We start from the raw sequence: 13,305 nt of genomic DNA on the forward strand, positions 1-13,305 counted from the left end.
ACTCCCACCTATGCATCTTTTCAAACGGCTTTGGCGGCATTCATAGTTTAAATAGAAAATCTGTCACAAAATTGCTAAATTCTCCATGTGGTCTAGTGGCAAGGAAGGAAAGTAGGGAATGAGAGGTTGAGGGATCAAACCTCCTCAATGAATTTTTAAACCACCAAATTCGACCTTGAGGTGCCATGTGGCACTATTTTATTTGCTCATATTTTGACATGTGTCATCACTTGAGCTGCTGATATCATGATGATGTCATCACTATTACATTTTGCCTCCAAAATTCAAACAGCCATAACTTTCACATATGAAGTTTGTTTTTTACGAAACAAACTCTATTGGAAAGCTCTCATTAGGCTCTTCATTTTGAAATCCATTGTTGACCACTTTCGAGATGGTTTGATTTTGCCCCTTATCTAGCCCTTTGGTCTACCTGTTGATCAGAACTTTGACCGAGCGTAACTTGCACAAATGGACTCCTTTTTGCTCTGTTCAAGTTGCATTGGAATCAGGACACTGAGATCTTTTTGATGGTGCAAAAATTTGGAGATTTGAAGACACTTCAATTTTCACTAAAAAATATCCACCGGATTAGGCCTCCCCACTAAAGACCTTTTGGACCTCCAAAAGTGACATTTACTCTGACAAAAAGTGAGGACTTGGCCTCCCCACTTGTCCTGTATCATCTCTACATCTGAATACCTGGCTCACAAGCACAATGAAGACTGCAACAACATTGTTGATCATAAGCATTATTCTATCACTTCCATAAGCATCTACATCAACTGTTGTAGCCACTAACCAACAAACATTGACTAGCATCAAGCTGAACAATAATGTAGAAATGAAAGAGAATAAATTGACAACATATCGATCCTTCACAACAGGAACATTTTTACCCAAGGAACCATCAATGCTTTTAATCATCATTCCCTCATGCTATACTATGGATGCATCCTACAACATCTGACCCTGGTTAGCTATTCCAAGTTCAAGTGTAGAACCACCTGTACTGATAGACATAAGAGTTAACTCTTTACTTGCATTAATTACCCTCTTTAACTGCCCTGTGTTTGCAAAAAAATGATTAGTCTTAATCTTGTGAGAATGTACAATATATTGAATGCCATCTTTAAACAAGTGATAATGATTCTTCTCCCTATAGAAAATTGCTTTTCTATCACAAAGATAAGGGCTACCAGCACTATCCCACAGATATCTAGTGGAACCACATCAAACCGTACTTCATCCACAAACTTACTAGTGATTACGAATCTTAAGGTGCATTGTCTTGTTACTTGCAACTTATCATTTTCACAAATCCAGCCTAGTGGATAAGGTTTCTTATGTAATGTAGTTTTCAATCCCAAGTTCCTTACAATACTTTCAGAAATCAAGTTCACTTGAGAACCACTATCTATGAGTGCATCAATTTTAGTGTTCTTAGCAACAACCCTTAAATGAAACAACTCATTCCTTTTCTTATCTTTTGGGAAATCATTAACTTTAGATGAAGAAGCACAATTATGAATAGAAACACTAGAAATAGGAGCTTTACCTTTCAAACCCATAGCTGTTATCTTAGTCTCATCATCTGAATCTAAACCAAGATCCAAAACAACATTTATGGCTTTCTCCTTACCTTTTTTTTTTTGATCAAATTTCTGAGCCCACTTAGGCTTCAATTCGAGATGCAACTTCCAACAATGTTCTTCATCATGACCCTTCCTATCACAATGAGTGCAAGAAAGTTTCTCATCCTTCATAATTGTAGCTGCCTTCTTTCCTTTCTCTATCTGTACATTCTTAGAAGATTTATTTACATCATTATCAAACTTATCAATAAATGATCCTTTACCCCTTGATTCTAAGTGTGTAGCTTGAACAGACACTTCATCCAAATTACAAGGGTTCAATACCAAAATAGAATGCCTAAGGTAGGAATGAAGACCTCCTATGTACTTCAACAAAGTATCCTAGGTGTACAAAGGAACATTCAAAGCAATAGCTCTTTTCCTAAATTCATGGGTGTACTCTTGGACAGTTTGATCTTTCCCTTGCCTAAACATTTGCCAGTCCATCATTAACTGTTGCATATGTCCTAGGGGATAAAACTACTTCTTAAGAGCATTAACAAACTCTATCCAAGTTAAACTGACTCTACCATGTTGTGAAACTTCTGCCTTAGTCCTACTCTCCCACCAGGTTAAAGCTGTACCTCTTAACCGAAGAGTAGCTAATTGAATCCTATCAACATCATCTAATAGGTTCTGGACTCTACAATAGACTTCTACTTGCTGAATCCAATCATCCAATTTTTCAGCATTAAGTTCACCACAATACTTAGGCAAGTCAAATTCTACATCTAGTTTGATCTTAGGCTTATACCCACTCTTGAAAGGATTAAAAGAAGTAGAATGAGGAGAAGATGGAGAAGAAGGAGAAGATGAAGAAGATGATGAAGACGGGGACGGAGGTTTAGGAGGGTCACTACCACCTCCTACTCCTTTGGCTTTGTCATCCTTTAATGAGGATTTTTCTTCCTCCTTCTTCTTAGCCTTATTTGCCTTTCTCAATTGTCGTTCGTGTCTCTCTTCGAGAAGAATGTCCACCTTAGCCTTCATCTTGAGGAACGCTCTTTGAAAGTCCATCTCATTGATCTCATTAGGAACATCCATTCCAAAAATAGACATCTTTGGAAATATTCTTCGCTTCCGGATCTCAGGATTAAATTCTTCAAGCTTGCCTTTGCCCTTTTGAATCCTAGATCTTGTTAGCATTCAAGAAAACAACTGCAATAATAGTCAACTAGGCTCTGATACCACTTGATCTGATGGACGGATCTAGACTAATTGTAGTATTGAATGCTTAAATAAAATCGAATTAGCAGAAGTCTTAATACATTTAACATAAACGAAATTAAGCATCACAAACTCAAAAGCTTGAGGTGAAATAAACAGAATTGAGAGAGATAAGAAGTTAGAAAGTGCAAACAAAGTTTGATTTCGGAGTTCGCCACAAACGTGACTACATCTCCGGGTCGGCTCCAATAGAGTACGACTGATCCGATTAATCTCCAAAAATCAATTACAAATATGCACCAAAGAAGACCATTTCTTCTAGCACTTCGATAGCATAACAATACTCTGAAGTATGAAAATGGCTCCAAAAAATCTCCCTATTCCTTTTTAAAAAAACTTCACCAAGAGCAATTTTTCTCAAGTCTCCCTTAATTTTCCCCTTTTCCAAATGACATCCTACCACCCTTTTTATACAAAATAATTTGCCTAAATTGGTTCAAAACCAATTAAGGGTATAAAACAAAACATCCCCTTCGAATAACCCCCTTTGCCATTTTTACATTTTGGCATTTATATAATTTTAGGGGTTAATGTTGTTAAAAATAACAAATAAATCTATTTTAAGGGGGCTCTATTGTTTGATACAGGTTAAATAACACATCTGCCATGCATTTAACAAGCTACATCAGTGGTGTATTGGCACATAGCTATTTTAGGGGCTGCCAGGTCGAGGGTTCAACTCCCACCTATGCATCTTTTCAAATGGCTTTGGCGGCATTCATAGTTTAAATAGAAAATCTATGACAAAGTTGCTAAATGCTCCATGTGGTCTAGTGGCAAGGAGGGAAAGTAGGGAATGAGAGGTTGAGGGATCAAACCTCCTCAATGAATTTTTAAACCACCAAATTCGACCTTGAGGTGCCATGTGGCACTATTTTATTTGCTCATATTTTTGACATGTGTCATCACTTGAGCTGCTGATATCATGATGATGTCATCACTATTACATTTTGTCTCCAAAATTCAAACATCCATAACTTTCACATATGAAGTCTATTTTTGACGAAACAAACTCTGTTGGAAAGCTCTCATCAGGCTCTTCATTTTGAAATCCATTGTTTACCACTTTCGAGATGGTTTGATTTTGCCCCTTATCTAGCCCTTTTGTCTACCTATTGATCAGAACTTTGACCGAGCGTAACTTGCACAAACGGACTCCTTTTTGCTCCGTTCAAGTTGCGTTGGAATCAGGACGTTGAGATCTTTTTGATGGTGCAAAAATTTGGAGATTTGAAGACACTTCAATTTTCACTAAAAATATCCACCAGATCATATAATCAAGCACACTTGAACAAGTGTGTGTCTTAAGCTTCAACATACATCTTATATTATCAGTTATTGAAAACATATTTATATGTTTCATCATTTTTAGTTTAAATTTTAGGAGTTTGTGACTCAGATAAAATCACATATGAGTATGTGTTAGTGCACAAAATTATGTGAGATGACAATTGTTTGATTACAAGGTTCATAGGCCTTTAATGCATGGGACAGGTTTGGAAGATTGTTTGGTTGGACATTATTTAAAATCACCCATAAGAAAATTATGCATGTTAAATTATTTTTGGATTATTGTTCTAAAGAAACAATTTATATGACATAAAATAGTGTTTTGATATGTAATTTGTAAATTCTCAAGTATTTCTTGCTTGTTTGAGCTTCCAATTGAATAAGATTGGGAATTACTAATGTGTTGTACAAAAAAACATTATGTATTTTTGAACAAAGTGCATTTGACTAGTCAACACACCTTTACTCTAAAAATAATCTATTGGGGCTATAAAAAAATGCTTCAATTACTCAATCTCCATGTTGCACTTAGTATTGCAATAAAAACACACCTAGAACCAAACATTGATAACTTGATGTTGATTGACTTCCAAAAGAACTCTTGTTATCTAAAGGCCAATGAACAATGTTAACAACAAACTTGTGGATTCAAGTGGTCTTGTAAATGGATCACTTGGGAAGTGGTAGATATTGTGGTATAAAAACTCATTCTTTCCCTTATTATATATGATTCTATGAGTGTTTCCTTCATTACTTTTTAATTGGCTAAGATTAAGTATTTCAATATCATCTTTCCCTACTAAATAAAGTTGTTTGTTATAGGTATGCCGAGAAGATACCCCTTGCAAAAATGCAATCATGGTTTTGTAAAATCCATTTCTTCTTATTTCAAAAACAATCTAGCCATTACCTTGTACTATATAATAGTATATTAAACTTACAAAAAAAAAGTCTCTGAAAACATTTTTTGTTGCAATATAATTTACTTTGTGGGAAAAACACATACCAACTTAATTATCTTTTCTTTTGTATTCCTAATCTACATTTCTTTTAGTTTTATTATAAAATAATAACTAAATTAAACTATTTCAAATTAACAATGTTTAATTTTTTTTTTTGACCTTTTAAGTTTTCTTTTGTGTTATATTAAAAATCTAACAAATATGTATGTGTGTGTGTGTGTGTGTGTGTGTGTCTATGTGTGTGGACTACCATCTTATATAAATTTGCATCTTTTGTCACGATCAGCGTACCCCTTGCTCCTTTGGGTGCAAGTTTTAGTATATTTTTATTAAAGAGAATGTGCAATCTCTAGTGATAACTTTAAGAAACCCCTCCTGAAAAAAATCCATAAAATGTTGGCGAATCTAACATTTTATGGGCAAGAAAATTTTAATGTCGAGGGCAATTTTTTTTTGTTCCATATAGGGAAATAAAATACTATATGTTGGTGATTTTTTTCTTGCCCTAGCAAAAATCATTTTAAATGTGGTGAATTAATGTTTTTTCTTGCTAAGATATAAATAAATGATGGCTATTTTTTCTCTTGCCAAAAATGAATAAATAATGTCAAAGGCGAATTACTTGTTTTGTAAGAAAATGAATAATAATGGTCTTGGCTAATCTTTAGTGGTAAACTGAAAAATCGTTTAATTTGAAAGCGAATTAGTAGTCACTTCAAGTTTCAACTTGTGTACTATCTCAGGTCTATTAATAATGTTGTTACGTCAGTGTCACCATTGCCTAGTCGGCTACCATCACTTTCAAGTTTCATATTATTAATAAAATAGTTTTATCGACCGTTGATTAATTAGAGATCAATGACAAAAGATGCAAATCAGGGCCACTTGCTTGAAAAGCCCTGGACTCACATGAAATTCTTCGGAATGGAAACATGTGGGCACGAAAACTATTAAGGCATTAACTGGAACGTACTCAATGTCAGAAACTTTTGACTATCCAACATTAATGCAAGTACATTTCGGCGTTTTGCACACTTGAAAATTAATAAGAATACAAAAAATAAAGATATGAAAGATCATGAACGCCAAACAATTTAATGCAATTGCCATTAAATAGCCTTTTAAATTCTTCTTTCATTATCATTTCTCAAATTGTTCGATTTGAATTCGGTTTGTAGAGTTTCTTGAATTTTAGTCATGGATATTGCAATTCACCTAAAATGCACTACAATAGCTTCGCAAAAGCCCTTTTTGGGCAGGATTCCTAATGATGTCCTTCCCATGGTTTGCAAGCTAGATGCCCAAAGTCCTTTTATCTACCATGCTATATTCATTATCATTGGCCATGAATTCTTAAGAAACAATAAGAGGTACCATATGTCCATGGGTATTATCTCCCACTTCCTCGCATCTCTTCTTGACCTTGGAGACAGTCAAATAAGCATTTTGATGCTTTTGCATAACATTTTTAAGGAATCATTTTTAGAAGATGATGTCAAAATTCTTGTATTGGTCGAGAAGGTACCGGGGCCGGGCATTGGCATCCCTTTTGCAGACGTAGCAGAAAAGTGTTGGGAGCAAGGCATAGGGGGCATTATACAAAAGTATCCCTTCCTGCTTGGCATGAATTAATGACAATTGACTCACCATCGGAAGTGGGCGCAACTCGAAAGAGATTTTTTGCAGAAGTGGTTGTTGTTGGACGACATTAGCGAGACTGATTTCACATGGTTGGACGAGTTTAGTGACATCATCTTCTCCAACAGATTCCTTGCGGAGGGACCTGAAGACCTTCCTAATTAAAGGCTTCAAGCCCTCGGCCCCTCAGCTCGCTGATGCTTCTAGCCTCCTTGTTCCTTCATTCCTTGTTTCTTGTTTCCTTAACTCTTGCCCTTTGGGCAAAAAATTTTTTTTAAGATATTTGTTTTTTCTTTGGATTGGGCCTTGCCCTTTAATGTACATTGTAAATTACAAAATAGTAAAACAAGGTTGATTTAATTAGCTATTTTGAATATCTATGCTATGAATCAATATTATGTATATTGTACACTTTAAAATATTATCAATAAAAATAATAGTTTTTGGCTTCTCAAATCATTGTTCATGTTAGTCTATGACTTTGTTTTTGGCATCTCAATGCACTATTGAAATGTTAGTCTGCAACTTTGTTATAAAAAATTAACTGTTAATAGTTATAAAATTAGAACTTAGAAACAAAAAAGGGTTTCGATAATCCCTTTATGGTTTCATATTTGATTAATGATTTATGGTGAAAAATCATTCAATTAAAAGTTTTGTAATTTCTAAAACTATTTTTTTTTAATTTGATTGGTTAAAACAAATAGAGCGATAAGAGTGGATTTCAAGGAAAACTAAAAATTATAACCTTAGCAAACTTAAATAAAATTTTGATAATTTATGTGTCAATGTTTTATTTCATACCTATCTTGTCACCTAAATTTTTTTCATTATGAAATATTTTAAATAATGAAGAATAGTTTATAAACAATTATCACAAATTTCAATATATGTTAATAATTTATAGATAATTAAACTATATTACATTTTTATTTTGAAACTAAATAATAAATATGAATAAAAATATGGCATTTTTAATTATATTTTTTAATTTTAATTATTTTATTTAAATTAAACTATTATCGTTATGATTTCATATCTTGCACCAATTTTATTTTATAAAATTTAATATATCTTCATCAAATTTTTCATATCATCTTTACAATAAAAAGTTTATGATAGAAAAGAAAATTCTTTATTTATATTATATTATAACTATTATAATAATTATTATAAAGTATAGTCACTGGGGTATGCCCCTTTTATATGTGTGATGATAGGTTCATTGGGGTATGCCCCTTTTAATTATGTAATAACATAAGACATATGTCCCAGACTAGACTTTCTTCTCTGTTCTTTCTTACCAGTGCCTACTTGAACGGAGCCAAGCTATTGTAAATTTTTTAATTTCTATAAAATTAATCAAAGCTTCGGCCATTCACCGATTTTATAAAAAATAATAAAAAAATATTATTATAAATTTTATATATATATATATATATATATATATATATATATATATATATATATATATATATATATATATATATATATATATATATATATATATAATAATAATAATAATAATAATAATGATAATAAAATTAATATCATCATTTTGACATGCTCAAACTTAAAAATAAAATAATAATAATTAATAATAATTTCTTTAACAATATTTATTTCAATATTTTTCTCTATATTAATTAATATGCTATTTAAATTATTTTCATGTTAATATTTTTTAAAATCAATTTCTACTAATTCTATCAATTTTTTTGTGACGAATGTAGTTGTTATGGAACCTTATTTAAATAATTAATATTAGTTATTGAAAAGGTTTAAGTTTTAACGGCCGCAGCTCTATTTCGGGCCAAATTTAAAAAAATTAAAGTTAAATTCTATTTCTAGCCGAAATCGGGACACATGTACTTGAAGGTTCTACCCAAAATCCCGACCATTGACTAAAAGAAAGATCCATGGCTTGAGATGAATTTCGGGCCAATTTGTGGAATGGTTTCCCATGTGCCTAGATTCATCCAAAATTGTGATACGTGTACAGTCATTGCGAAGCTCAATTAAGTGTCAGGACTCGATTAATATTAATTAATTATGCTAATAAACAACTATCACAATTTTCAATATATGTTAATAATTTATAGATAATTAAACTATATTACATTTTAATTTTGAAACTAAATAATAAATATGAATAAAAATATAGCATTTGTAATTATATTTTTAAATTTAAATTAAACTATTGTCATTATTATTTCATATCTTGTACCATTTATTTTATAAAATTTAATATATCTTCATTAAATTTTTCATATCATCTTTACAATAAAAATTTTATTATAGAAAAGAAAATCATTTCTATAATAGAAAAGAAAATTCTTTATTTATATTATACTATAACTATTATAATAATTATAATAATTATATATATATATAAATAATTAAATTAACATCATGATTTTGACATGCTCAAACTTAAAAATAAAATAATAATAATTAATAATAATTTCTTTAATAATATTTATTTTAATATTTTTCTCTATATTAATTAATATGCTATTTAAATTCTTTTCATGCTTTTTAAAAAAAAAAAATCAATTTTTACTAATTCTATCAATTATTTTGCCACAAACTTAGTTGCCATGGAACCTTGTTTAAATAATTAGTATTAGTTATTTGAAAGGTTAAGTTTTAACGATTTACGATTTGATCCAGACTGTTCAATAATATAGATCAACAACTGTAGCTCTATTTCGAGCCAAATTTTAAAAGATTGAAGTTAAATTCTATTTCTACAAAAAATAAGGACACGTGTACTCGAAGATTCTACCCAAAATCTTGACCGTTGACTAAAAAAAAGATTAACAGGCTGAGATGAATTTTGGACTAATTTAGAGAATGGTTTTCCATGTGCCTAGATTCATCCAGAATCGTGACACGTGTCCAACTCAATTAAGTGTCGTGACTCAGTTAATATTATTAATAATTATGTTGAGTCTTTAAAAAAAGTTATTACTTAATCTTGACTAGGTGATGCTGCGATTGTTAAGTCAAAGGCAGATCAACACCAACAACAACGGCTTGGGATGAATTTCAAGTAAATTTTGGGTCCGCTATTGCTGTTGTCAAGAAACATCCAGAATCATGACATGTGTCCTTGACAAGTGCCATGATTCTTGATGACTCTTGACAACAGCGATAGCATTCCACAAATTGACCCAAAAATCATATCGATAATTAAGTTTAATTTTTATTAATTTATTTTTTTGAAATGAACAAATTTCAAAATTCAAATGTATATTAATGTAATAAATTTTTACTTTTTATTATTATAGTTATGTACATTACTACATTATTGAGTCTTTATGTTGTTTACATGTACATTGTACATACTATTAGTAAAGTACCTAAAACCATTAATTACTTAATACTTTTGTTTTAACTTTTAACTATTTATCTTCTATGTTTTTAGACTATGAAGTTGAAAGTTTTCCAAGTCAAGAGTTTGATATGATAGGGTTTTCAAATTTTAACTTTTCAAAGACTAACTAAATTCTATTGTGTGTTCTAAAGATTGAAAGTGTGAAACTTGAGTATCATAGGACAACACCAATTATCGAATCTCGATTTCGAGTATTTAAATTTTTTTTTAAAATTTCATTGCAATTTGCAGCAATAGAAATCTTGATTTTTATTGTCTAAGGTTTGCACTTTACAATTTTTTAAAATAGGGCTTGAAGAAGAATTTTATGTAATAACCAATAGCAGGCATGGGCAAAACAAAGTAAAAAACCTCCAGTACGAGTGCAAGCATAAAGGGAAAGAAAGACATTATAGAACTCAAACAAGTGCTACAAACCTCAAGTTTCACCAATGAATGTCATGATATTTTTTATCCTATTATCCATGGAGATTTTGGAATCATGGGAATTAGACCTTCATTGTTTAATAAGTGGAAAGATATACAAAAGGGGAGAAATTATTACAAATATAACAAGAGTATTCATACACATACAAATAAACTAGCTACTTTGGTTACTAGATTATCAAACCTCACTGTACCCAAAGTATTTCCTTGCCCTGAAATTGTTACGCTATGCACTCAAAATTATGATAAAAATAGAAAGGCAATTGTAAACCAAAACACTCAGGAGGAAATTTTATCTATAACTAAGAGTGAATTTTTCACTCTATTAGACCTAGGGCTAGGGTTTAAACCAGAAAGCTTTAATGAGCGCATTTACTTGGATAAACTAGCACAGGCTTATGACAAAATGGAAAGAGTTTTTCAAGATCCTTATATTAAGGGTTTAATAAATTCAAAGTCATCTACTAGTGTTACACTAGACATAGACCATAATCCTGCTTATCAGTGTGATATTTTTTTGCCATGGGTTCAGAATACTATTTCTTTGTTATCATTTTGTCTGGGATTGGACAGTAATAAGGAAGTGGGGGCCAATGTTCTTGAATTGATTTACAATATCATTGTCGAGGTCAGTCAGTTGAGAAGGTAGATGTAAGATATAATTTTGTTTAGCACATTGTTGAATCTATCCAACAACAATTACTAATGATTAAACAAAGTACAACTATAGGCAAGATGAAGACATTTAGGTTCGCAAGTTACTTTTGCTACCTTCTTTTAGCAAAGGATCGCCCAATATTTGAGACAGAGAACAACAAGCTTGATATTGAGGTCTATAAGTTTGATGCTAAAATTCAGAAGAAATTAGAGACTCCAAGCCCAGTATATGAGTGGACACATAAGATGTAGATGACTACTAACAATAATAACTACAATCATTTTGTAGACTTCTTTTTGGCACCTAATTTCCAAAAAATAACAAGCAGTTCGATGCCTAGATTGCCCATGTTTTGTAAAGATTGCATTCAACTAAGAAGTCAAATTCAATTGGTTGACTGATTCTTCATGGAAGAGTACACTATCTTAAGGTTTTATGGTTTAGTAGTTGAACCATGCAAACTTCCAATGCATATTATAGAAAGGGTTTTTACACTAAAATATGTATGACAGATGGAGAGCATAGATGAACTTTTCAATGGACAACAAAAGAAAATGATATTTCATTCCTTGCCTTTCGTAATTGGAGGCCTTACATTTGAGAGAAAAGCTTTCAAAGTGGCAAATCAATTAGTAACTTTTTTTGGCTTTGATTTTGTTAATCACTGGAATTATGATCCACTGAACATAATAAAAATAAGACTTATTGGCAATGGGAACTCTGTGAGCAAATATCAACATCAAGAGATGTCATTGATGGAAAAGTTAAAAAACAAGGATTCGTGAGATGAAGTTAAGAAAGATACGGAGAAACATGAAACAGAGAATAATATTTCAATGCAAGAATTGTCATCCTAAATTATGACATTGCACATATTAGAGTCACACAAATCAGAGCCTCGAACATACTTAAATTTCTACAAAAAAGCATCTCAACCTTCTAAGAGGTCTATGTTGAAAGCAATTAAAGAGGCATGCACAGTTGAATTGTGGTGTCAAACCAACATGACTGATTTTTGGAAAATGAGGAAAAATTTGGGTGAACCAAAGACATCAGAAGGTTTTGAGGAAATTGACGAGGATGAACTTTTCAGTGATTATTAGTATAAAGAGCATCCAACTATACTATATGATTTGGTAGTTGCAGTGATAGTGATATTCAAAGACAAAAGGACCTTGAGTCTGATGTTGACATTCAAGGTATTTAGGATTCTGGGTCAACCAGAGGTAGACATATTGTTAATCTTCAAATGAGTGATTCTACTAAACAAATGTATAGTAAAGTGGCAACTATGATACAAAAAATGGGCTATGCAGGTATAGGGCCCATTGCTGCAAATGGTGAAGGGATTTGGAATCTAGTTCCAGTACCAGACCCATCCAAAAGAGGAAGTAAACTAATCATTGGACTCTCTGATGAGATTGAAGATGATTCATCTAGAAAGGGTAAAAAATATTATACTTCTACTTTTGAAGGTCATCCCAACACATTATTTGTTAAATCTTCAAATCCAGTTGTAGTTGATCCCACTGACACTAGCATGGATGAACCTTGTGCAAAAAAGAAAAAAGTTATGACAATTACATCACAAGCAATGTCAGTGGTTACTTCACCAATGTATGCACTAGTAGCTTCTTTCCAAAACCTTGAAAATAGTCCTAAAATGCTAGGATTTGGAATGAGCCATCTTCAGTATATTGGCAATCCTCAAAATACAATTGTAGGTGGAATAAGTTTAACTGGAGTTGGAGGAGCATATAATAATACAACTGATAATTCACCTTTCAAACACTCAATTGTGTTAGCAACCTAGATTTTAGTTTGAAAGAGTTTGCATCAAAGTTTGATCAAACAAGCGAAAGAAATAGGAAAATTATGAAGACTTTGAAAAGTGATGCAGTTACTGAATGTCAGGGATCTACTAATAGAATATTTCCAACATATGATCCAAACAATGAAATGATGAACTTCATGGCTATTATTTGAAGAACACGAAGAAAGAGGAATCTATTCAAATACTCCATGATTTGAAGAAGGAATTGAACAATGCGAAGAAAAAGGAGTCCATTG

The sequence above is a fragment of the Cupressus sempervirens genome, chromosome 2, assembly GCF_028749045.1.
Source record: "Cupressus sempervirens isolate cs-2001-9-10 chromosome 2, ASM2874904v1, whole genome shotgun sequence".
Lineage (NCBI taxonomy): Eukaryota > Viridiplantae > Streptophyta > Pinopsida > Cupressales > Cupressaceae > Cupressus > Cupressus sempervirens.